At 38.7% G+C, this 25,412-nt stretch overlaps 2 long non-coding RNA genes across 4 annotated transcripts in view; one reads left to right on the top strand and one right to left on the bottom strand.

Moving 5' to 3' along the window:
- The window catches only part of LOC140530917 (uncharacterized), a 1,083,438-nt gene that overhangs the window by 957,187 nt on the left and 100,839 nt on the right, over positions 1 to 25,412 (top strand). The window lies entirely within an intron of this gene.
- LOC140530920 (uncharacterized) overlaps positions 11,986 to 25,412 on the bottom strand; it is a 121,403-nt gene continuing 107,976 nt past the window's right edge. Inside the window, exons 3-4 of one of the 2 annotated variants that reach the window (XR_011976164.1) lie at positions 13,144 to 13,287; positions 11,986 to 12,192 (exon numbers count right to left, since the gene is read on the bottom strand). This is a non-coding gene — a long non-coding RNA (uncharacterized lncRNA). The remainder of the gene's footprint in view (positions 12,193 to 13,143; positions 13,288 to 25,412) is intronic. The other variant, XR_011976165.1, reaches the window with a different exon arrangement.

The following is a 25,412-nucleotide window of genomic DNA, read 5'->3' as shown; positions in this document are numbered from 1 at the left end:
CATTCTCTGACTATGAATCTCCCTGCTCTTTCACCTGGGGGAGAAAGGAACCTCCAGCCAGCTCTTTGCCATGCCCTTACTCTCCTGGGAAAGGAGAGTGTCTCTGAAGATTTTAGTAGTGAAGGGGGTGAACTAAGGGTTGACCTAAGGTCCTGGAAAGGACCTTAAAAATTCCTGCATTTTACCCATGAAGAAACTGGGTGAATGAAAGGAACTCAGTCCCCTGTGGGCACACCCTTATGCTCCTCCTTTATGCTGAGATTTAGAAAGGTCCCTATACCACAAGCCTCAGTTTCATAACTAGGTTAAGCCCTAAGGTCTTCTGAGTGGAACAGAAACCAACTAAACCAGTTTCTAATAAAAATGTAAGCTTTTTAAGGATTGAAACAGGAGTTTTACTCATCTCTGTGTTTTTCCCCCAGGATCCCTATGGTATTGTCATGCAAATAGCAAATAGTCAATGAAGACCAGTTGAACTCAACCTCCTGGACAAACCTTTCACCTCATCCCTCCTCTAATGTAATTCTCCCCATCTTCCAGTTCCCTCCTACTACCATTCTCCTTTCCTCCCCACCCTCACATACACACACAAACACAATATATATATATATGTAATGCACATGTATATATGTATATACATACACATTTATGTATGTATGTATTCCTGGGCTGAACAATACCTTCAGCCTCAGAGAAATGTCATACAAAAAGTGAGAAGGGTCTCAAATGTTACCTTGAAGGACCCTGTCTTGTGCTGAAGGTCTGGTAGTCTGAGACATCCTAGGAGGGCACATGAAAGGTCAGCAGTCTGGAAAAGGAGGCGTCCAAGAAATGCAGATGAAATCAAACAAAGGAACAAGCAAGAGCCCTGATTGTGATACATGTGTTTCAAAACCGAGCGTGTAAGTGTGTCAGCAGCTCTACGCTCCAACCTCAGCCTCTTGACTTGAACATGGGTAAGGTGGGTTTTTTAAAAAATTTTTAATTCTTTTTTATTAAGGGAGTAAACCAGTCAAATCTCTTCATGCTGCAAAAACAGGCCTAACCTGGGAGGGGTTTTTTGATCTTTAGTTTCAAATTGTTTATTTATTTTTTTGTTCCATGTTTGAAACTTACCAGTTCAGGGGCATGTGACATGCAAGGAGTAGAATGGTAGACCTTTATAATTCAGAGGAACCTCAAAGATCATCTGATCCAACTTTCTCCTTTTACAGATGAGGAAACTGACCCAGAAAGATTATAGTTACATTGCTAAAAGTCCAGAATCCAGACCTCTTGACTTCCAGTTCTGTGTTCTTTCCATCTCACTCTGGAAATGTTTTTGAAATGAAAATTACTTGTGTGCTAGGTTCCAACTATATGATGTTACTTTTTGGTAATTCTCTGTTTAAATTGTGAAAAGCTTTTAAAAATTAACTTAATGTCTTAATAGATTTATGCTTCCTTCAGTATCAACCTGATCTGACATTAATGAAGATGGGGTGCACTGGATCTTATTCTCAGCAAAATTAGTTTTTTGTTTAGAGTCATGTGGCATAATGGACAGAGAGCTAAGCTTGGAATCAGAAAGACCTGGGTTCAAATCCTGTTCCAGCCTCATGCTGGCTGTGTGACCCTGGGCAAGTCCCTTATCCATTTTCAACATTGGATTTTTTAAATTATCATTTGCCAGGCCTAGAGGCCTGTGGGCTACCCGAGTCTTACCTTACCTCTATCGGAGGTCTTTGGCTGGCCAAACCGGATACTCATATGAGAGAAGAGACCTATCAGAGTCGAACAAGGGTTGAGCTTTATTTCAGGGTTCTGGTTACAAGTGCAGGGGTAATTCTTCCTTAGGAGGGAGAGAGAAAGATCTCCCAAGGAGGCAAAGATCTTACAATAAGAGATTGGAATTAGAAGTGTAAGTGGGGAGAGAGGCGGAGGGAAGAGCAGAGAGAGGAAAAACGGAGCCTTCTGTCCACACACGTGGCCCCTCCGCCCAAGAGAGCTTTCAGGCTTTCCTGACCCTACTTAAGCTCTCCCGTCGCGGAGTTTACACGTCAATACCGAGCCTGTTAGGTAACAATAGGTGTGCCAGATCCGGGACAGCCTCCAGAGCGGGGATGCTCCTCCCATCACGTTTCTCACGGGAAGAGGAGGAAATACACGAGATAGCTCGGTTCACCTCGATTCCCAGTCGTTTCCTGGGGGGTCTCGTGAGAACTCTAAGATTTAGAAGTGCCCACCTTTACCCGCCCGAGACTGTCCACATAGAATTGAGCTTCCATCCCCAGCAATCATTCAGTTGTTTTTCAGTCATGCCTGATACTTTGTGGGCCCACTTGGGGTTTTCTTGGCAGAGATGCCAGAGTGGTTTGCCATTTCCTTCTCCAGCTCATTTTACAGATGAAGAAACTGAGGTAAACAGGAACTAATAATAGTGTTTATCTTGCAAGGCAGGAGTCGTTATGAGGATCAAGTGAAACAGCACATATAGTATTCTGCAACCTTCCAGTGCCACATAAATATTAGCTATTATTGTTTGTTTTTAACAATAAAATTTCTAAAGGCACTTTACAAAGGAACCTACTTGTTGTGCATTATATCTTTAGTTGGATAATGCCAGCTTATTGTTTATAAAATAAATTACATACAAATGTCTTCAAGATCACCTCAGTATCTTTAATAAATCTTTAAAATATCTTTAAAATCTTAATAACAAATTTGAAAATCCTTTATAAAGTTAGAACAATTTTTTTCACCAATGATATCATCCTTTTAGAAGATTCCTGGACAATTAAAGTCTTAGACAGTTTCATGGGAAAGTGAGAAGTGACTTATCCAGAGTCACACAACAAATGTGAGATAAACATGGTACTTGAATCCGGGTCTTCTTGATTGCAAGGCTAGCTGTCTATCCACTATACCATGCTGTCTTGAGTATACAGAGCCTACTCCAATAAAGTCCCTCTCATGACATGCAGGAAGCCTCGGATTCTCAAAGAATGTGGCAGTGGGAAACAAGTTCTGCAAGGCCTGACAAAGTGGAAAGGCTTAGAGCATGACCTAGGAACCACCTGTTAGCAGAAAACCATGTCAGGTGAGTCTGAAAGAGGTTTCTTATTCAAAGGTAAGCCATCAAGTACATTATTTTATCACAACAATTCATGAAACTAGCTACTGAGACATGAAGGGTTTTGATATGGGTCAGTCTGCATTGATGGAGCTCTCTTACCAGTGAAATCACACATCCCTTTGGATATAGAACTTTATGCTAAGTATATACAGCATTATAAATCACATTATTTATTTATTTTTGTTCTGAGTCATTATGATCACCCTCTCTGTATCATTCAGTTCTCACAAATTTAAGTCCTAGAATTACAGACTCCCAGAGCTGGGAGAGACTTCAGAGGCCTTTTAGTCCAACCTGTACCTATAACCCAAACAATATCATTTCGTTGATAGAACTGACAAAGAGTGGTCCAAGAAATTCCCTCTAAACATACTGTGACTTTGAGAGCAGAGATTTTTTTTAATCTTTTTTTGAAGCTTCTACTCTTAGAACAGTGACTGGCACAGAGCCAACAGCTGATAAATGTTTATTGATTCCCCAAATTAGGGGTGGGGAACCTGTGACCTTGAGGTCACATGTGGCCTTCTAGGTTCCTAAGTGTGGCTTTTTGACTGAGTCCAAGTTTTACAGAACAAATCCTTTTATTAAGGGGATTTGTTCTGTGAAGTTTGGATTCAGTCAAAGAGCTGTACTTGGGGATCTACAGGGCCACATGTGACCTCAAGGTCACAAGTGTTCCCCTCCAAGTGGTCATTTACCTGAATGACTCCCAAGGGGAGGTGTTGAAGGGGAGGGAGGTAGGAAGGAAGCAGGTTCCACTCCCTCCTGTGGTGGCCCATTCACCTTTTAGATAATTAGAATTGTTTCCCCTTAAAGTAATTCATTGTTGGAGTCAGGAAGACCCAAGTTCAAATTTGACCTCAGACATTTATTAGCTGTGTGACCTTGGGCAAGTCTCTTAACCTTGATTGCCTCCCCCCCAAAATATAATATAATAATGCAATATTTCCCCTTTTCACCTTCTACCCATTGCTTTAGATTTGGGGGCCTTTATTCTCTTGGGCCCAAAGAGACCTTTTATCATTTCTGTCCCCTGGATTCTCCCCAAGTCCTCCATATCTCATTTAAGTTAGCAGGTCACTAGATCTGACAGCTTTCGAGTAAGGACAAAATAAATACTTAACAAGATTATCTTGGGGCTCCTACCTTCTAACTTCCCGTTTGGATAGCCTAGTTGATTTTTTTAAAGACACAACCCTTTTTTATTGACTCACTTATCTTTTGATTTCTTTAAACACCCAGATTGTTTGCACCAAAAACCTCTTCCTTGACTTGTGGATGTCACGAGTCCACATTGTAAATTGTTCCTGCCTGGGTGAATGAATAATCCTGATGCCATCTTGTCACATCTGTATCGTAAGTACTTCTATAATTTGTTGAGTTTTTAAAAATATTAATCCAGAATTATAAGGTGCCTCGCCATGCCACCCCACCCACTGGCATATTTAGTCAGCAACCTCTTTATTCCATTATAGAAGTCAGTAATAAAAATGCTAACTAGTACTGAGTCAGACTCCTTAAAGCTGAAAATGACCTAGTATTTATTACATGCTGCTATCTAATTTGGGGCAGCTAGGTGGAAAAATGGATAGAACCTGGAGTCAGAAAGACTCATCTTCCCAAGTTCAAATCTCACCTCAGATATTTACTAACTGGGACTCTGGGCAAGTCACTTAACCTTGTTTGCCTCAGTTTCCTCACCTGCCAAATGAGCTGGAGAAGGAAATGGCAAACCACTCCAGTATCTTTGCCAAGAAAACCCCAAATGGGGGGCGGAGCCAAGATGGCGAAGTAGAAAGACGCACATACACATATCTCCGAACACACAAACCACAGAACGGCTAGAAGGGACCAAGCCAGGGCAAATTCTGCACCCAGAGACCACGGAGTATTGGAGCGAGGGAGATTTCTGCTCCAGAGAGACCTGCGGACCTTTCATGGGGGGGGTCCTTCGTGCCGCGGACTGGGCGCCGGGACGGGGAGCGGAGTGCGGCCCTGCCGCGGCCGCAACACCGAGGGGAAGAGATCTGAGAGGGCTACAGGACGGGATCTCCAGCGGCCACGCGGGTCCCCCCACCCCCAGAGGGACCTGCAAACCTCTCGCAAAAGGTCCGTAGCGCTGCAGACGCGGAGCCCAGCCTGGACCTGCGGCGGCGGCGGCCGTGGGTCGGACAGGCACAGATCTGAGAGGGCTTACGGAGGGGGGATCTTCAGCAGCGGCTCGGGCTTCCCCACCAACAGGTGACTGACGGGGGTGGGTGAGAGAATCTCTTTGGCGGGTTGAGAGGGGAGTGGGGTGCCCCCATGGCTCAGGCCCCCCCGGGAAGTGGGGGCTGAGAGGCGGCTGCGGACGGGGGCTCCCCAAAAGGGGGAGAGCCTGGATCCATTGTGGAAGGTCTGTGCATAAACCCCCAGAGGGAACTGTGCCTGAGAGGCGGCCCTGCTCCTGACCACCTGAACTTAATTCCCACACTGAATAGCAGCCCTGCCCCCGCCAAAAATCCTAAGGCGGGAAGCAGCATTTGAATCTCAGTCCCCAAACGCTGGCTGGGAGGACCAGTAGGCGAGGTGAGTGTGAGGAGAACATTCAGAGGTCAGGCCACTGGTTGGAGAAAATGCCAAGAAAAGGGAAAAGAAATAAAACTATTGAAGGGTACTTTATCGGAGAAAAGACACTTCCTCCCTTCCTTTCTGATGGGGAGGAACAATGCTTGCCATCAGGCAAAGACACAGAAATCGAGGATTCTGTGTCCCAGCCCACCCAATGGGCTCGGGCCATGGAAGAGCTCAAGAGGAATTTTGAAAATCAAGATAAAGAGGTGGAGGAAAGACTGGGAAGGGAAATGAGAGGGATGAGGGAGAAGCATGAAAAGCAAATCAGCTCCCTGCTAAAGGAGAACCAAAAAAATCTTGAAGAAATTGGCACCTTGAGAACTAGCCTAACTCAGCTGGCAAGGGAGGTGCAAGGGGCCAATGAGGAGAAGAATGCTTTCAAAAGCAGAATTAACCAAATGGAAAAGGAGATTCAAAAGCTCACTGAAGAAAATAGATCTTTCAAAACTGGAATGGTACAGATGGACGCTAAGGACTTTTCGAGAAAGACAGATATCTCAGAACATACCGCGCAGATTCGAAAAATGGAAGATAATGTGAAATATCTTATTGGAAAAACAACTGACCTGGAAAATAGAATCAGGAGAGACAATGTAAAAATTCTGGGACTACCTGAAAACCATGATCAAAAGAAGAGCCTAGACATCATCTTCCATGAAATTATCAAGGAAAACTGCCCTGAGATTCTAGAACCAGAAGGCAAAATAAATATTCAAGGAATCCGCAGAACACCGCATGAAAGAGATCCAAAAAGAGAAACTCCTAGGAGCATTGTGGCCAAATTCCAGAATTCCCAGGTGAAAGAGAAAATATTGCAAGCAGCTAGAAAGAAACAATTCAAGTATTGTGGAAATACAATCAGGATAGCACAAGATCTGGCACCCTCTACATTGAGGGATAGAAGGGAATGGAATAGGATATTCCAGAAGTCAAAGGAACTAGGACTGAAGCCAAGAATCACCTACCCAGCAAAACTGAGTATAATACTTCAGGAGAAAAAATGGTCTTTCAATGAAATAGAAGACTTTCAAATTTTCCTGATGAAAAGACCAGAGCTGGAAAGAAAATTTGACTTTCTAACACAAGAATGAAGAGAACCATGAAAAGGCGCACAGCAAAGAGAAATCATAAGGGACTTACTAAAGTTGAACTGTTTACATTCCTACATGGAAAGACAATATTTATAACTCTTGAAACATTTCAGTATCTGGGCACTGGGTGGGAGTACACACACACACACATGCACACACGCACACATACATAGAGACAGAGTGCACAGAGTGAATTGAAGAGGATGGGATCATATATTAAAAAAAAAAATGAAATCAAGCAGTGAGAGAGAAATATTGGGAGGAGAAAGGGAGAAGTTATATGGGGCAAATTATCTCCCATAAAAGAGGCAAGTAAAAGACTTATTAGTGGTGGGATAAAGAGGGAAGGCAAGAGAAAAACATGAGGTCTACTCTCATCACATTCCACTAAAGGAAAGAATATAATGCACACTCATTTTGATAGGAAAACCTATCTCATGATACAGGAGAGTGGGGGACAGGGGCACAAGCAAGGTGGGAGGGAGGATGGAGGGGAGGGCATGGGGAGGAGAATGCAATATGAGGTCGACACTCATGGGGAGGGAAAGGACCATAAGAAAATAGAAGTAAAGGGGGACAGGATAGGATGGAGGGAAATATAGTTAGTCTTATACAACACAACTAGTATGGAAATCATTTGCAAAACTAAACAGATATGGCCTATATTGAATTGCCTGTCTTTCAAGGGGAAGGGGTGGAGAGGGAGGGAGCTAAGGAGGTTGGAACTCAAAGTGTTAGGACCAAATGTAATGTTCTTACCCCTGGGTAACAAGAAATACAGGTTAAGGGGTCAAGAAAGCTATCTGGTTCTACAGGACAAAAGAGAAGACAGAGACAAAGGCAGGGAGGGAGGATAGAGGAGAGAGCAGATAGGTCACAGGGGCAATTAGAAAGCTCGGGTTTGGGGGGGAGGGGATAAAAGGGGAGAAAATTTGTAATCCAAAATTGTGTGAAAATAAATGTTAAAAATTAAAAAAGAAAAAAAAAGACAAAGAAAAAGAAAAACAAATTCTAGGTAACAAAAATAAATATTCAAGAAAAACCAAAAAAAAAAAAAAAAAAAAAGAAAACCCCAAATGGAGTCACAGAGTCTGACCAAAAGGAATGAACATCTAATTATGTATCCAACAAAGAATACACTAGTTTTCCTCACTTCTTGATAGCTACGTATGGTGGAACAGAATAATCACAGAGTTGGATTGCTTCCTTCTTAATGCTGGTCAAAGTCTTGGTTAGCATAGGAAAGAGCCAAGGTGCGCACCATTGAAAATCTTGTGCCCCAAAACATGTTCGTACAGTTCATAAAATTTACGTCAAGTGCTCAGAGCTAGTATTTGGCTCTCCCCCACTTATGTCTTCCACTTGTTTCTATTTCCTTCAGTAGAATTTAAGTTTTTTTTATTCATCTTGCTATCTCCAGTTCCTTGCACATAATAGATACTTAATTAAGTTCTTGTTGGATTAGATTGGCTTATATTTGGTAGTTTCTAACGATTCCCAGGAGCATAGAATCATTGCCCAATTTTGTACTTTTCTGCTTTAACTTCATGGCATTGCAATCTCTCATGGACTATTTCCAACCTACTACAAACATTTCTCCTTGGCTATCACCCTGCAAACTTATCCATACAGCAGAACAATTGCTGGATCTGGATTCAGAGGACCTGGATTCCAATGTTGCTTCTACCTCCTTTTTATCTATGTGATATTGGGAAAGTCATGGAAACATTCTCACCCTCACTTTTCTTATTTGAAAATGAGGGAGCTAGACTAAATGATCTCTAGATTCCAAATTTCTCCTCTTGACTGGCTCCACTTCTTGATTTGTCTCTTTTTAATTAATGGTGCCACTATTCTACCAGTCTTTCAGGGTGGTAAACTTAATATCATTGTCCTAGACCACTGGTTTCACCATTCCACTCCCACCTATTCTTTAACTAATATTTGTATTAAATGTTTAATATGCAGAAAGCACTAAACCAAATGGTGGGAAATTTTTTAAATCATCTCTCTGATTTGATCATTGAAACTACAGCAATTGTTGAGATCACTAAGGGATAGAGTAGAGAGAAAGAGAAGTGAAGAGACAGAGACACAACCTTGGTGCTTGAGAAGACAGCGAAGGATTCTAAAAAGGATCAGCCACAGGAGTAGGAGGAGAACCAAGAGATTTGTAATCTTAATCATGGGTGTCCTTTAATGAACCTTTTCTTTTCTTTTTCTATGCTCCCTCAGTGATCTCATCACCTCTATGCAGATGATTCCCAAATCCACCTCTAATGGCTCTCCTGAGTTCCAGTTCTGTGTCACCAGCTCACTATTCAGCATTTCCAGTGGGATATCCCATTGGCATGCCAAACTCAGAACCTCCAAAACAGAACTCGTGACCTTTTCCCCTAAACTAGGCTATTCTCCAAACATTTCTACTTTTGTTTAGCATACAATCAGTCTATCAATCAGTCATCCAGATTTTCAAACCTAGAGTCTCCCCTTGATTCGTTCCTTTCCTTTCCCTCCATATTAGTTAAACTACCAAATTTGGCCAATTCTACTTCCTCATCACTCACATTTCTCTCTGTTTCTTGCTCAGGCCTTCATCATCTCTATGACACTCATTTTACAACTGCTCTTTCTGTTCCCAGGAGAGATCTCCCCTTTCCAAGCTATCCCTCACATAGCAACCAAAAATAATCTTCCTATAGTATTCCTTTAAGAAAGAATCTGTAATAATACTTTGTTATTAGAAATTCAGAATCACTGACTAGTCTGTACCCATAATGAGTCCCCCTTGTAACATACCCAAACAGTTTATCCAATTTAGCAAAGCCAGGCTCATAATAATTGTTCCATAAATGGTTGTTAACTTGACTTGTTGACAAATAAATGGTCATCCCGTCTTGGCTTGTGAACTCCAGTGAGTAAAATGAGGCAACCCATTTCAATTGTGGACAACTTGAATAGTTGGAAAAATTTTCCTGAAATCAAGCTTAAATGTGCTTCCTGTAACATTTTTTTTTGCCTCAGGAAGAAGGATTCCTAGTCACAGCTCTGTTTTCCATCATACTCCAAACTCCCACTGAATGATGATGGCAGGTGCTATTATTATCTTCCTTTTACATTTGAAGAAATAGAGGCAAACAGAAGTTAAATGACATGTCCAGGGTCATACAAGTATAAAGTGTCTGAAGCAGTATTTGAGCTCAGGTTTTCTTAACTCCTGGTCCAGTACTTATCTACTGTATCACTTGCCTTCCTCAAGTTATAGGGAATTTATGATCCCTGATTATTAGCACGAAGGGGATCATAAACCAGAGATCCCAAGAGTTGGGAGGAAACTCAAATCATTTACTTCAACTCATACCCTAATTCAATTCAGTTCAATTCAAGAAAAATGTATTAAGCACCTACTGTGTGCCAAGTATTGAGCTAGGCTTTGGGGGTATAAAGACAAAAATGTAACGGTCTTTTCCCTTAATGAGTTGACATTCTACTGTACCAGTCTTTTCATAATTATGTGTGCATGACAATAATATTAATAGTTAGCATTTCTGTAGTACTTTAAGGTTTATAAAGTATTTTAAATATGTCTATATATTGTATATATTTAATATATTTATATAGGTACATATATATCAATTCATTTGATCCTCACAACAATCTTTTGAAATAGAAGCTATTATCCCCATTTTACAGATGAAGAAACTAAGACTGAAAAATGTTAACTTGCCCAGGGCCATACTGCTAGTTAGGTGCGAGGCAGGATATGAACTCAAGTCTTCCTGACTCCAGATGCAGCACTCTGTCTACTGTGCCACCTCCAACAAGAAGTTATACAACTCTAAAGACCTGTGTGTTCAGGGCTGTACAACAAATCTGACTAAGAAATCTCTAGGAAATTTTTCTTTATATTGAGTCACAATGTACTTCTCTGCAGATTCTATCCAGTGCTCCTAGTACTGCTCTCTGGAGCCAGATACCTGAAGATACCCATCATGTCCCTCCCTCCTTTCTCTAGGCCTCTCTTCTTCCATCTTAACACCCTTGTTTCTTCAAATCATCCTTCTATAGCATACTCTTTAGTCTATCTTGACTGATCTCCCCTGGATATGATCTGTTTTGTCAGTATCCTTCCTAAAATGTGGGTCTCAGAACCAAATACAGTATTCCATATTCTGGCTGACCATAGCAGACTACAACAGAAACAAGATTTCCTTCTTTCTGGACATTCTATTTAAATACAACTAAAGATCAGGTTATTTTTTTTCTTGTTTCATAGGTTGTTTCCATCTGCAGAGATAATCATTACATTAGTGTGAATCTATGATGTAGACAGTTTAGATCAGTGGTGTCAAACTCAAATAGAACAAAATCCATGATCTATATTGACTTAGAAAATCACAAATTAACATTATTTATGTTATATCATATTTTTATTTATTTTGCTAGATATTTCCCAACCACATTTTAGTCTGAATTGGGCAGTACTTGGAGCTTTACACCTCTGGAATAAATGGTCAGTGAATTGGGCCTAGAGGTGAAGACAGAAATTGCCTTAAAGACATTTCAAATTCTCTTTAATGATTCCAGGCTTACCTTGAAGGCAAAGACTCATCTTTTTCAACATCAACATTTTATTGGTGTTGTTATATGACAGGGAGCCATGCAATCCAAAAGTTTCTGAAGAACTAGAAATGTATCTCACACAGAAGGTAATGGAGAGGGTTTTCAGTTGATGTGACCAAGATATAACATAAAACCAACAAGGAGCTTAAAGAAGAAAAGAAGTAAGAACTGTCATTAAGAAATTATATAATAAGAATTTAAAATGGGCTGGTCACATTGTAAGGGTGAGAGATGGCAGAATTTTTCACAGGTATTCTCTTGATATCAGAAGTACGCAAGGAAGGCCTCTAGTATGTTGAGAGGCAAGAAACACATTGGATGGTCAAGCATGGATGAATCATGATCTGAATCACTGGAAAAATTAATGAGATTAGAGAGCCTTTTGAGTAAGAATATTCAAACAACTCTCCTATGCCTCCGCTTAACTTACACATGACTTTCCAAATCAAAGCATCTTTCCCTAGACACCACTCCCTTAAATGTGTTGTCTTGCCTTAATATATAATGTCTACTTCTTGAGGGCAGAAATTAGCCTTTTTGCATTTCTTTCCTAGTACATAAGAAAGTGCCTAGCACACTCTAAGTCCTTAATCAATGCTTTTTCATTCATTCATTCTTATTTCCACCTACCTCACCAATGAAGAAACTGAGGTACAGAGAAGTCACAGGACTTGTCCATGGTCATATAACTAGTAGGTGTCAGGGATAGTATTCATGCCAAAGTTTCTCCATTCTCCAAGCCCACGCTATCTGGGATTAAGAGAGTAGGCAGGTAGAGAGATATGTTAATCACAGGAAAGGCCAAGTACTGACAACATGGAGAGGAGTATAGGCCTGAAGAAGTTTATAGGACTAAACAACCAGAAAGTTCCATTGAGACTTTTGGTAAGATGGTCTGTGATGGTACCCAAAGTCCTTGAGAGCTTTAGATGACCATGCCTCAGACAGACATCTATGTGGGGGGGGGGGGGGGGGAGCCAAAACTCATCATAGACTCCTAGTGACACTATGCAAGATTCCTCCTCAAAGACCTCCAACTACCCGAGCAAATCAAGATCAGTAGGAGTCTGCATTTAGACACTACTCTTTCAGAAATATAGATAATGAGAAAACTTTCTTCTCAACTTATGGTTATAGAATTGCTCGGGACAGATGATCACAGAAGACAAGAAGGGCAAATCACCTTGAACTTCAGGGACAATATATTTTGGGTAATACAGTCCTGTCACATATGATCTGGTTCACAGACAGCCCAAAATAATACCTCTCTCACCTCAGTGAAGTAACTTCAGCGAAATAAGACAACAGAATCTATCAAAGTGATAACAGCATTTGGTGAAAGACATTTAATAATGATAATAGGTATTTTAAAGTGCTTTATGTATATATATATATATACACATACATACATATTCTCTCATTGGAGTCTGACATCAACCCTATAAAGTAGATGCTGCAAGAAATATTATGTCTACTTTAAAGATGAAGAAACTGAAACTGAGAGATAGTGAGTCACTTGCATAATGGTCACATAGCTAGTGGGTGTCAGAGGTGGGGTTCCCAGAGATTCAAACCAGTTGTTTTATGTGGCTCCTGTACATAGGTGCATAGGCAGGGAGGTATTGCTCTGCAATTTTTACTGCTAGAGTCAATCACCCTACCAGTGGGGATTAACATGGCAGTTGAGGCCATATGCCTCACCTGTGCTTCTTCAGTAGCCAAGGATGCATCTGTGAGAGTGAGCAGGACCCTGTGAAACCAGACACAAGCATAGTGGCAGTGTTGGTGATTTCTGATTGCTGTCTTTGACTCATTGCTTCCTGTTAAGGTCCAAATGTTCAGTTCCTGGTGAGAATACCACAGAATTAAACACTTTTAGTGTTGGAAGGAGCCTCATAGTTCTTCTGGTTCAGTTCATACCCCCCAAATTCCTACTCTGCCAGGCAAAAGAGGGTGTGACATCCTAGAGGAGCCAAATGAAAAGTAAACCACTTTCACAACCTACTTCACAAGGCTGTTGTGAGGAAAGTGATTTATAAACTCTAAAATGCTATTCAAGTAGAAGAGAGGAAAAAATCCAAAAGTTTAGGCTGTGTAGAACAGACTGTAAGAGAAAATATAGACTATGTGTAACAGACCTAGTCCATTAAAACACAGCAGACAACTAGCCAAGTACTTCCAGGCTGCCTCCAGGGAAAAGGAGCCAGTTTGTCTCACTTTAAAAAGGTGTTAGAGCAACAAGCTTCCCTTGGAGCCATCCATGGTGCTGACTTCTGACCAAGTTTTTTTTTTTCCCCAGTTAGCCTTTCTTGATAAATTTTTCACTACTTCCCAAGCCTCTTGAGTCTACAAATGAAGTCTCAGGCTCTTGTCTATCAACCTCCTGGATGTATTACTTATAGTCAAATCCTCAAAGTCAGGGGTTCTTAACATTTTCTCTTTTTTTTAATGTCATAGATTCCTGGTGAAACCTATGAATCTTTTCTCAGAATGATGTGTGCACTTAAGTTAATATTATCCCCAATTTACAGATGCCTATGTAGGTTACAAGTCAAGTGGCTTGCCCATAGTCACATGGACTATAAATGTTAGGCACTGGCTTTGAACCCTGTGGATTCTGCATCCGCAATATGTCTTGTTTCTATCCATCCTCTTCTCACTATTCAATCTGTGTTACCTTAGTTCAGTCTTTATTATCTTTTACCTTGATGATTAGTCTTGGGATTGACTTCCCTGCCTTAAGCCTCCATCTCCCATAGAGCTGACAAAGCTCAGTTCTCATCACATCAATACCCTGCTCAAAAAGTTCCAATGGCTTCTTTTATCTTCTAGGATAAAATACGGACTTTTCCACTTGGCATTTAGAGCCCTCCCTAGTCTAGCTTTAGATTGCTTTATTACACGGTACTTAATTACTTAATTAATCACCTTCATGTACCCTATGTTACAACCAAACTGGTCCATTTGTATTTTTCAGAACATGACGTTCCATCTCTTACCTCTGTGCCTTTGTATACACTGCCTCTTTATGTTTGCCTTTTAGAATTCCTAAATTTCTTCAGATATGAGCTACTTGAGGCAGCTAGGTGGTACAGTGGATAGAGTTCTAGGCCTGAAGTTAGGAAGACTCGTCTTCCTGGGTTCAAATCTGGCCTCACATTTCCTAGCTGTGTGATCCTGGGCAAGTTACTTAACTCTGCCTCAGTTTCCTCATCTGTCAAATGAGCTAAAGAAGAAAAATGGCAAACCACTCCAGTATCTTTGCTAAGAAAATCCCAAATGGGGTAACAAGAATTGGCTGAACATAACAAAAACACATCTGCATGAGGCCTTTCCTAATCCCCCAGACACAAATTATTTTGCATTTCTTTCATATGTACTTTATGGTTATTTATAGGTTTGTATGTTATTTCTTTCAATAGAATATAAGCTTTTAGACAGCAGGGGTGGCTTCATTAATGTCTTTATATCATGAAACCTGGCACACAGTAGGAGCTTAATCAATGTCTGTTCATGGCTTGATTCTCTGTTCCATGTTCAGTACTCTCTTGACCGTCCCATACTGATTCTGCCTTATTATCTCATGCCTGAATTACTGTAGTAGCCTACTAGCTAATCTTTGTGCCTCTGTTGCCTTCCCGTATCATTCAGTCCTTCAGAACTCTTTCAGATTGATTTAAAACAACAAAATCCACTTTTACTCTGTCATACACTTATAGAAGAGCCACCACCTTAGTCATCAGAGCATTCAGCATATGTTCAGTCAACAAATATTTATTGTCTGTATTCTGTGCAACATACTCTACTGGGTGCTGGGAGAGAACACATAATTCAGCTTTGTTCCCTGTTTTCTTATGGTTTAAGTGAAGAGGTCCCAGTTTCTCTTTTTAAAGCTTTCTACAATATCTGTACCCATCTCCATCATAGAAGCTTATTTCCCACTATTCCTCAAAAGGAATTCTGTCTTCTAATCTCTCAAAAGACTATGTCACTTTCTGCTCTGCTTTTATTACTTCCTCTTTTCCTCTCCTAGCATACATTTCTTTCTTTTCTCTCTCTATCCCTCTCCTAGATACTTCTTTTAGGATAATCCAGATTGTATTGATCTCTCTCTCTTTTAATTGTACGTGTGTGTGTGTGTGTGTGTGTGTGTGTGTGTGTGTGTGTAAGAGAGAGAGACAGACAGACAGACAGACAGACAGACAGACAGATGGATGGTGCCCTTTGACAGTCTGGTGAAGCTTGTGGACCCCTTTTCAGAATGTTTTTAAATGCACAAAATAAAATACATAGAATTAGGAGGGAAAAATTAATATAACTGAAATACAGTTATTAGAATTTTTTTTACAGTTCATGCATCCAAGGTTAAGAATTGCTGTTGTAAATTATTTTGCCTTCATTAGCTGTCATATCTGACTATTTCTTGTAAAGACCATCTTCCTAACCAGAAACAAACAACGTTGTGTACTAGGATCATTTCTGGTACCTAATTTGTAGTCTGTGTAGTACTGGGTGGATGCTTAAGAAATACCTGTCAAGTGATTCATTAAAAGAATCAATTGCTCCTGTATTAATATCACCTCAGGACCAAGGAAATGTTCAAGGGTTCAGAAGTGGGACTGGAAGAGGCAAGGAACACATGGAAGCCAGAAATCTTTCTTAAAACCTTTCTTAAAAGGTTGTAGATTAGTATAGAGTCTGGAGGTCTAATTAAGGCAAAAGGCAAAAGAGAAGCAACCAGATTAGCAGCCATGAAGAAAGTTTTTATTCCTTTCTGGAGCAGAAGCCAATTACATTCCATAATCAACAGAGAGCCTACATATAGGTGAGAGCAAGTGAGTCATTTTAGAGACATGATACATTGGCAACCTGGACTGGGTTTTGATTCTCATTTGAGTGTGACTCCTGACAACTAGAACCCCAAGATACCATATTTAAGGTCTATGGCATTTTTATTAATCATTGTAGCTTAAAATACCAAGAAGGCTAAAAATTAAATAATTTGAAGTAGGCACATGCAAATTTTCTGGTTTGAATGGAAGCTATGAAACAAAATTAAATTCTAATGAGCCCAAAGAATGAGAAAACTCAAAAATATATCATGAATGAAAGTTTAACTCAGACAAATACAAATAATGAAAAGTAAAAGAAAAAAGCAAAGAGATACCTTTAAAAAAACAACTAAGACATTGTCCAAAAATAAATTCTAGATCAAGACATTGTGATCTTCAGGGATTCCCAGGACTGTCAACCAAGCTCAGTTTTCAAATGTGAAGGATGTCCTTTGTAACTTGATAGTCCAGGGTTGGATATCAGCTTTTGGATATACAGCTTTTAATAGAAGCTGTATAATATGCCGTGTCAACAAGCATATTTATGCTTGTTCTTATGTCTATGAATGTTCATAAATAAAAAGTTTATAGCATTAAGGGAGAAATAATAACACAAGTGTGCATTGAAAAATATTGGCTCATATGAGTCTGATCTTCTATGGTATATGAGTAAGTTAACAAACAAAAGTAAGGAAGATAAAACTCTTAAGGAACACATTATATAAAATCAGAACACACTAAGGAATGTTTGGAGTAAAACTATTTTGCATACCAAGCAATCCGAATCCTTAGCATAAATAAAGAAGCAATTTTGTAAACAAAATCAACAATGCATGTCTATCAGCTTGGAATTGAAACCTCAATAGGCTGATTTAATTGGTCAATTTGTGATACATGCATGTATTGCTTATATCTGTGTGTGTACATATATGTGAATAAGCATTATTTGTAATTGTAAGGAACTATAGATAATCAAACTCTCTAATAGTGAATAATGTCTGAATTAACTGTTGGTGTAATGGAATACCACAATGCTCTTAAAATTTAAAAAAGATCAGACATTCAAAGAATTTTGGAGACATGTGAAACAATGCAAAGCAAAGAAAAGAGAACCAGAATAGTACACCTGCTAACTGTGACTAGGAAAACATATATGCAAATACATAAATGAATAATCAAATGGAGAAGAGGAAACAGTAATTAACAAGCTGTTATGGATATATGGTATATAAATGTAGATACATATTTACTTCTTTTAACTACTGTTAAAAGTTTGAAAAGAAAATAAAATTAATGTATAGTGAAGAAAAGAGACTTTCCAGTAACCTGTGTGATGATTTGAGTTAAGAGATCTATGTGACATACTTTTAATTTTTAAATATTAAAGGTTATATGTGACTGTCTTCAAACGATCTCTTCTGTAACTGGATGCTTTAGATATGGACAACATAGTTGCAAACCATGTGAAGTCTTCTCAAATACATCTAAATTAGATTTGACCCCAAAGAACATGAAGAATACGACAATATGAAGGCATGCAAAGACATTCTGGACATGTTTACCTCTGTGTGTGTGTGTGTGTGTGTGTGTGTGTGTGTGTGTGTTGTGTGTATAGGAGCAGTAGTAGTAGTGGTAGTGGTAGTAGTAGGAGTAGTAGTTGTAGTATAGCCATAGCCTCTGAAGAGTTATAACTTAGAGGGTCACAAGGGAGCCTGTTGGAATGAAAACACCAATCACCAAAAGCATTTTAGATTGTTACTTGATTATTCCATTTTAGGAAACAAGTGACATACATAAACTTCTTAAATTTCCCTTGGAGCTTATTAGGTTATTAGAATTCTTTAATTGAATCTCAGAATGAAGAAGGATACTGAAATCCAGGTACTACACATCAGGCATGTAGTAAGTGTTACTTTCGTGTACTAGTAGCAAGAGAATGAATTTCAATAAATTGCCCAGGTCCAGAACCATTTCCTTGATAGAAAGTACAGCAAAGATTACTAATGTAGAGCACAAAATCAGAGCAGCTTGGAATTAAGAAATGTATTTGTTACATTTTGCAACTTTGCACTAATAACAGTATCAGCTTCAACATTACGTTCCCCAAAATGTCTAGAGTCTCTACACTGAATGTGGACATTTTGTTGATTTCTTGGTTGCATGCTGTCAGTCAAGTAGATACCAATACAAATATGAAATTTTCCTTCTCTGTCTTAAAGTTGTGTTCAGCACATCAATTCTGTTTAATTAACAATAAATACTTATAATAAAGGAGAACATTTTAAAAACATTTTTAAAAAAACTTCTTTGATCAAGGAGATTTTATTCTAGAGCCATTCATTCATTTTGTAGATAAAGGAGAAAATGGTTCAAGTTTTTCCATTCCCAGTCTGTGCAACCTCAATCCTATTCTTTAGAATAATAAACACTAATATAAAAATTTTCATCTCATCATGTTCCCAAGTATATGCTTGATATCCATTTTCTCTGAGAGAAGGGCTTGGCTTCAATAGCTCTCAAAAAAAAAACCCCAAGCAATATTAAATAATACAACAGATTTGTATAAATGCATTATCAAAAAAAATGTCCTGTACATTTCTTTCTGACGCATAAAGTATGAATAACTGTTTCATAAAACTTATCCTTGCCTGAGGTAGGAACATCTTTTTAGGTTTTTTATCTTGTCTCTGCATAGTTTAAGGAATAAGGAATGTCAAGGTATATGTCAATGAAATTCAATGGTTTGCATCAACTAAAAGAATCCTTTTAAAAATAGCTTTATGAGGCCCTTAGGCTGATTTCACCAAACATGACACTCTGGTCATGCATTCCATTACCAATATTACTGAACTTTGGGTAATTTTTCCTCATTTAAGAGTTCAACTGATGGAAGATGTGAAATACTTTCCTATTTAATTTTTTGGAATAATTTCTCTTCTGCATGTCTAGATCTAAGTAAGCTTTTGTATCCAATCACAGCAACCTCAGGGAACTCTAGAGGGATAAGAGATACGAATAATAAATTCATGAAGCTTATTCCAATCTTGCCTTTTTTTCCATTTTTGATTTTTTTTCTTTTGGTACTTTATGTAGTGTGGATCTATCCATGAAAAATTAGATGTAGAATTTAGGCAATTATCTGGATAAATCAGCTCAAAAATAAAATGATGTTTATGTCTGAAATATCCAACTCATTATATCAGTTCATCACTTTGGTTTTTCTGTGTAGACACAATCTCTAATTCAAATGAACTTCTTACCTTTCCTATAATTCAAAACCTTTCCTTTACTGCCTCCTCTTATTTCTCCATCATCTCCAATATCATCATTTCTCATATTTCACTGACTTTCAGGCTAGACATGTGATTCATTTTTCTTCTTTCATGATCACCCAAACCGCTGACCAATGCTTCTGGAATAAGACTACCTTTATCCTACAATATTTCCCAAAGTCAGTTAAGATCTCATTGTGATGACTCCAAATAATTTCTTTCTATCCTCTCTTTCAATTCTTTAGAGCATCAAATTACTCTTGCCACTCTAACAAGATGTCTTATGCCTTTGGCTTCTCACAGTTGAATTCTAAATTTTCTTGAACTACAATATCACAATTCTCCTGACTTTTTTTCTGTCTTCTTTCCTTATAAACTCATATTTCTCTTGTGCTTTTCACCAAAATCTACATATATATGTATAGTGTGTTTCTACTAGGAATAATTAACTCTAAGATGAACATTTTTTAAATAATAGAAGCAAAGAATTCCAATTATTCATATTCTAATTTACTTATTCACAAAGGAGGATAAAATCTTCCAAAAGGGTGTGTCTTTCAAATGGAAATGGATCCTTCAGTAAGAATATTTGCCCAGGAAGTACAGTTTACATACGATCCTTTGTCAGTTGATTTATGAAAGCAGCATTGGCACAGAAAAATAGCAAATGCAAATCCATTCCACAACTTTCTTATAATTAGCTACTGGCAATCAAAGAAAAAGAGGACTGGAATATCTGCTTGAGTACTGTTAAAAAAAATATGGAAAAGCAACAAGGAAAAAGATCATAGTAAATGATAAGATATTGCTTTATTTTAAATTTAAAAGTTTCAAAAATAGGGAAAAAGAACAAACTCTGCTCTTCATTCATGCCAAGGAGAAGAAATTATGCAGCCTAGAAAGATTCAAATTATTCACCAAACAGAATATTCTTCTCTGGGATGATGCATTTTACTTCAGTGGGATTTCAGACAGGCACTCCCCAGCCCACCCACCAGACCCCATAAATGATATGTGGAGGCTAAGAAAAGGATCCTCAACATCTTATTGAGATTTTACATTGGCCTTGATTATTCGGAACTCAATATCAGTGAGCATTTATTAAGCACCAACTATGGGCCAACTATTGTGCTAAGTGCTGGGGAGACAAAGGCAAAAAATAGTCCCTGATCTCAAGGAGTTCACTGTCTAATGGGAGAGAAAATATGCAATTATGTGCAAACAAGGTCAGTTGGAGACAATCAGCAAAGGAAAGGCACTGGCACTATGGAGGATTGGGAAAGACTTCTTCTAGTAATTTAGATTTTAGCCCACACTTGAAGGAAACCAAGGAAGCTAAGAGGCATAATCTGCTCTTGATACTGTAACTTCATATCCTGATCCCATCGTAAAAATGCAAAAAAGAATTCACCATAGGGCACGGAGTGAAGTTATTGGTAGCAGCTAATTACAGCATATGTGAAATGTGGAGTGAGAATCAGGGATGGCAGATGGACAGCCAGAATGTTATCCTGTTATCTCTGAAATATTAAAATAATTAGTGGAAGGCTTTTGGCATTTTGGATAAATCTCTCTGTGACAGACTTATGGAAAGAGAAAGACAAAAATTGCATAGGATGAGATGTGGAGGAATTCGGACCTGTACTGGTGAAGTGAATGCTCTCAGGAACGAGATAACAGCTCAGCTGAGGTATTGATGACATATCATTTGCTAAGAAGATTACTAAACAAAGGGGGCCATCTCCAGTCATCCTGATCTATATCTGGCCACTGTACCCTGATGGCTCTGGAGGAGAAAATTAGGTTGGTGACTTTGCACAGCCCTTCCTCACTTAAATCCAATTCACTTGCAAGTTGTGGCATTACCTTCTTGATGTTACGGTCCTCTTCAAGAATGAAGGACAAACAAGCACTAAAGCAAGCAAGTACGCACTAAGTTCCTTTAGTAAGTGACCAGAGGTGGCATAGAGTCAGAAATGGGCCTGGAGTCAGAAATGCTCATCTTCTTGAGCTCCAAACTGGCCTCAGACACTTATTAGCTTTGTGACCCAGAGCAAGCCATTTAACCCTGTTTGCCTCAGTTTCCTCATCTGTAAAATGAGCTGGAGAAGGAACTGGTAAATCACTTATCTCTGCCAAGAAAACGCCACATGGGGTCACGAAGAGTCTGATGTTACTGAAAAATTACTCAACAACAACACCCAAAAGTTGTCATCTACAATATCAACTCTTAAAAAAAAATCACCTACTTGTCCTATTTTCTGGCAGTCTCATCCTTATAAGCCTTAAGGTGCAATAACAGGATAATTGCCATGTATATATATTAATTATAGGAGGCCAATTGGAAAATAGTCAGAAAATGCTCAATAATCTTGACAAATAAACTTAGTCAAAGAATTCATAGACTAGAGGGAATTTAGATAAGATGTTTTGTGCAGTTGCATAAGTAAAAGAGTGAGTAGTTGTTTTGAACACCTTGAAAATTTACCCCGGTAGATAGATTTGAAAAAATAGAAAGACAGCAAACAGTAATGGTGTGCTTCGGTCATCAGGCTGTGACATTTCTGTTGGCTCCATCTGTGGATAAACTTTATTCTAAGCGGCAGGGGAAGCAACAAAGTAGCATGTTTCCTAACGGGTTGATTATGTTTTTCTTCGAGAAATATTTGTTTCTTTTGTAATGTTTGCTACTATATTTAAAAACTATCTCACTGTAAGCTAATGACATTGCTTCTTCTTTGTGTCACCAATGCTTACCATGGTTCCTGGCACATGATAAACTCTTAATAAATAAATGCTTGTTGATTGACTGTTGACTGACTGGCATACTAGATTCTTGCATTTGGTACTCTGTTGTATTAAATATCTTAGAAGTGGCCAGGTAGGTGGTATATTGATTGGATAGAGCACCATGCCTGGAGTAAGGAAGACTCATCTTCCTGAATTCAAACTTGGCCTCAGACACTTACTAGCTGTGTGATCCTGGGCAACTCACTTCACCCTGTTTGCCTTCAGTTTTCTCATGTGGAAAATGAGCTAGAGAAATAGCAAACCACTCCAGTATCTTTGCCATTAAAACCCCAAATGGGGTCATGAAGAGTCAGATATGACTGAATACCAACAACAAAACAACTAGATGAAATACTGAAGGCTCAGAGTCCTAGTTATGCCCAGAGTTGCAAAAATATTAGGTCCCTGTGAATAATGAATCCTGAAAAGCAATGCTATTCTTTGAATTTGCACTATTTGAAGTTAATTATATGTAAAATATTGTGATTGGTTCCAGCCCAATGGAAATATGGCATGCAAATTCAGGTAATGCAACTTCTTAATGAAATTCATCCAGATCTGGCTGCACTGCTTTAATGATGTTTAGCAGAAATATCCTGAAAGTTAACAAAATGAAGATTTTCCACATAAAGTTAATGCAGAAGAATTAGAAAGTATGTTGAAGCTGAACAGGAGAAGAAGTGATCATTGCTGCAGAAACAGGAGAATGTTTTGAGTAAACTGACAAAAAAGATGTCTCTGAAGCAGAGGTTCTTAATCTGGGGTCTGTGAACTTGTTTTTTTAAAAAATATGTTTATGGTCCAATCATTCTGGAGAGGTTTGGAGCTATAAAACTGTGCATGCCTTTTGACCCAGACTTTTAGGTCTGTATCCCAAAGAGATTATACAAATAGGAGAAGGACTCACATTTACAAAAATATTTATAGCAGCTCTTTTTTGTGGTGGCTAAGAATTGGAAATTGAGGGGATGTCCATCAGTTGGGGAATGGCTGAACAAGTTGTAGTATATGAATGTAATGGAATACTGTTGTGCTATAAAGAAATAGTGAGCAGGTGGATCAGAAAAACCTGGTAAGGCTTGTACGAACTGATGCTGAATGAAGCGAGCAGAACCAGAAGACTCACGATGGAAAATGCTATCCACATCCAGAGAAAGAACTTTGGATCCTGAATGCAGAGACTATTTGTTCTCCTTTTCTTTTGTTGTTTTGTTTCTTCTTTCTCATGGTTCCTCCCATTTTTCTAATTCTTCTTTAAATCAGGACTAATGTGAAAATATGTTTAGTATGAACATATAAGTAGAGCCTATATCAGATTGCATGGCATCTTGGGGAGGGGGAAGGGAAGGGAAGAAAATTTAAAACTCAAAATCTTATGGAAGTGAATGTTGAAAACTAAAACTGAATTATTAAAAAATGAAAATCTTAAAAATAATTAACAGAATTCATTTATAATCCTGTGTATTTTATTTTATGCATTTAAAATCATTACTCTAAGAAGAAGGGTCTATACTTTTCACGAGACTGTCCAAGGGATCCATGACACAAAAATAATTAAGAGCCCCTGCTTTAATTTAAACTGATTCTTTTATTGAGGAAAGAAAGAATTTAGAAGATAACTAGTTCAATCTTTGATTTTGAAACTACAATCTGTTCCCAGGAAGGTATGTAGGAATATAGCTATAAACCAAATGTTGAGTGGAGTAAGTTCTTAGGTTTATGTCCTGGATTCCATTCATATTTACCCTAGGTTCCCCTTCATTTACACCTAAACATGGCATAGATAGTTTCAACTTACAAATGAATTTTAAGATCAGAGATTTAGATCTAAAAGAGACCCTAGAAGTCATGTAGCCCAACTCCCTCATTTGATAGATGAGGAAACTGAATGTCAGTGAAGTGAAGTGACTTGTTAGATGGCAGAGTTGAGATTCTAACTCAGATCTTGTGACTTTAAGTTCAGTGCTGTTTCTACTATACCACCCTTATATACCATTACATGGTTTATACAATTTTCCTCCAAAAACCCATTGATTCCACTATGACAAGTATTACTTATGCCCATCTTGCAGATTAGGAAGTAGAGTTATGGAGAAGATTGTTTATTGTCTAAGGTCTCTCCCAGATAGGTAGACATCAGAGTAAAAGCCTAGGTCATTTAACTCAAGTCTGGTAGCATTTCACTATGCTAAAATGTAAGCTAATTGTTTGCAACTCAGAATACATTTTCCCTAAAAACAGTGCTATAAATGGTGATTAGGTTCTCTATCCAGCTCATACAAACCTACTTTATATATAATTAACCTTCATCTATTTTGTAGTGTTTTCATAGCATACAAACACCACCAATGACAAGGTTTCAGGGCTAAAGACTGGTATCCCAGGGACACAGATCTCTCCTTACTAATTCTGCAGTGAGATCAGGGACTCTCTGAATATCAATCCAACAGTGGTGACTCTCATGACCTGAATCAAAAGATCTAGGAAAATGGTGATTGAAGGTCTGGGTTAGGTATGGATCAGAAGAAACTTCAAGGGTAAGGGCATGAAGATCTGTAAGAATATTGAGGGGTATTTGGTGATGAAAAACAGTGCCAGAGGTCAGCATGAGACCACTGTATGTTTGGTGACTAGAGAAAAGGAGGCAGAGAGAACAACGGGATTGATAAAGGAGTAATGGGAGGAAAAGACAGTAAAAGACACAACTTTGCTACTTTTAAAATTTGCTTTTTGCCATGGTGATGGCAAATGTGCCAATATCTTAGGACTAATATGTAAGGTGGCAAATGTCAGTTTTCCCTAATTCTGCTCAGTTTTCCCAGGACAGTGGAGTGGTCTAGTGTTACTTTATTAAATCAGGCTGATTGATATCTCAATTCATTTTTATTTCATGAAGTATTTATTATATGTGCAAGACTCTGTGCTAAGTACTAGGAATATGAAAATAGAACACAGACCCCGCTCTCAAGGAAGTGACAATCTAATAGATTACAAAAGACATGTTTAATCATGTCTGACTCTTTGTGACCCTATTTGGCTATTTCTTAGTAAAGATGCTGGAGTGGTTTGCCATATC

Source organism: Notamacropus eugenii, chromosome 3, assembly GCF_028372415.1.
Source record: "Notamacropus eugenii isolate mMacEug1 chromosome 3, mMacEug1.pri_v2, whole genome shotgun sequence".
NCBI classification, from domain to species: domain Eukaryota; kingdom Metazoa; phylum Chordata; class Mammalia; order Diprotodontia; family Macropodidae; genus Notamacropus; species Notamacropus eugenii.
The sequence above is the reverse complement of the archived record's forward strand: the minus strand, read 5'-3'. Positions and strand labels throughout refer to the sequence as shown.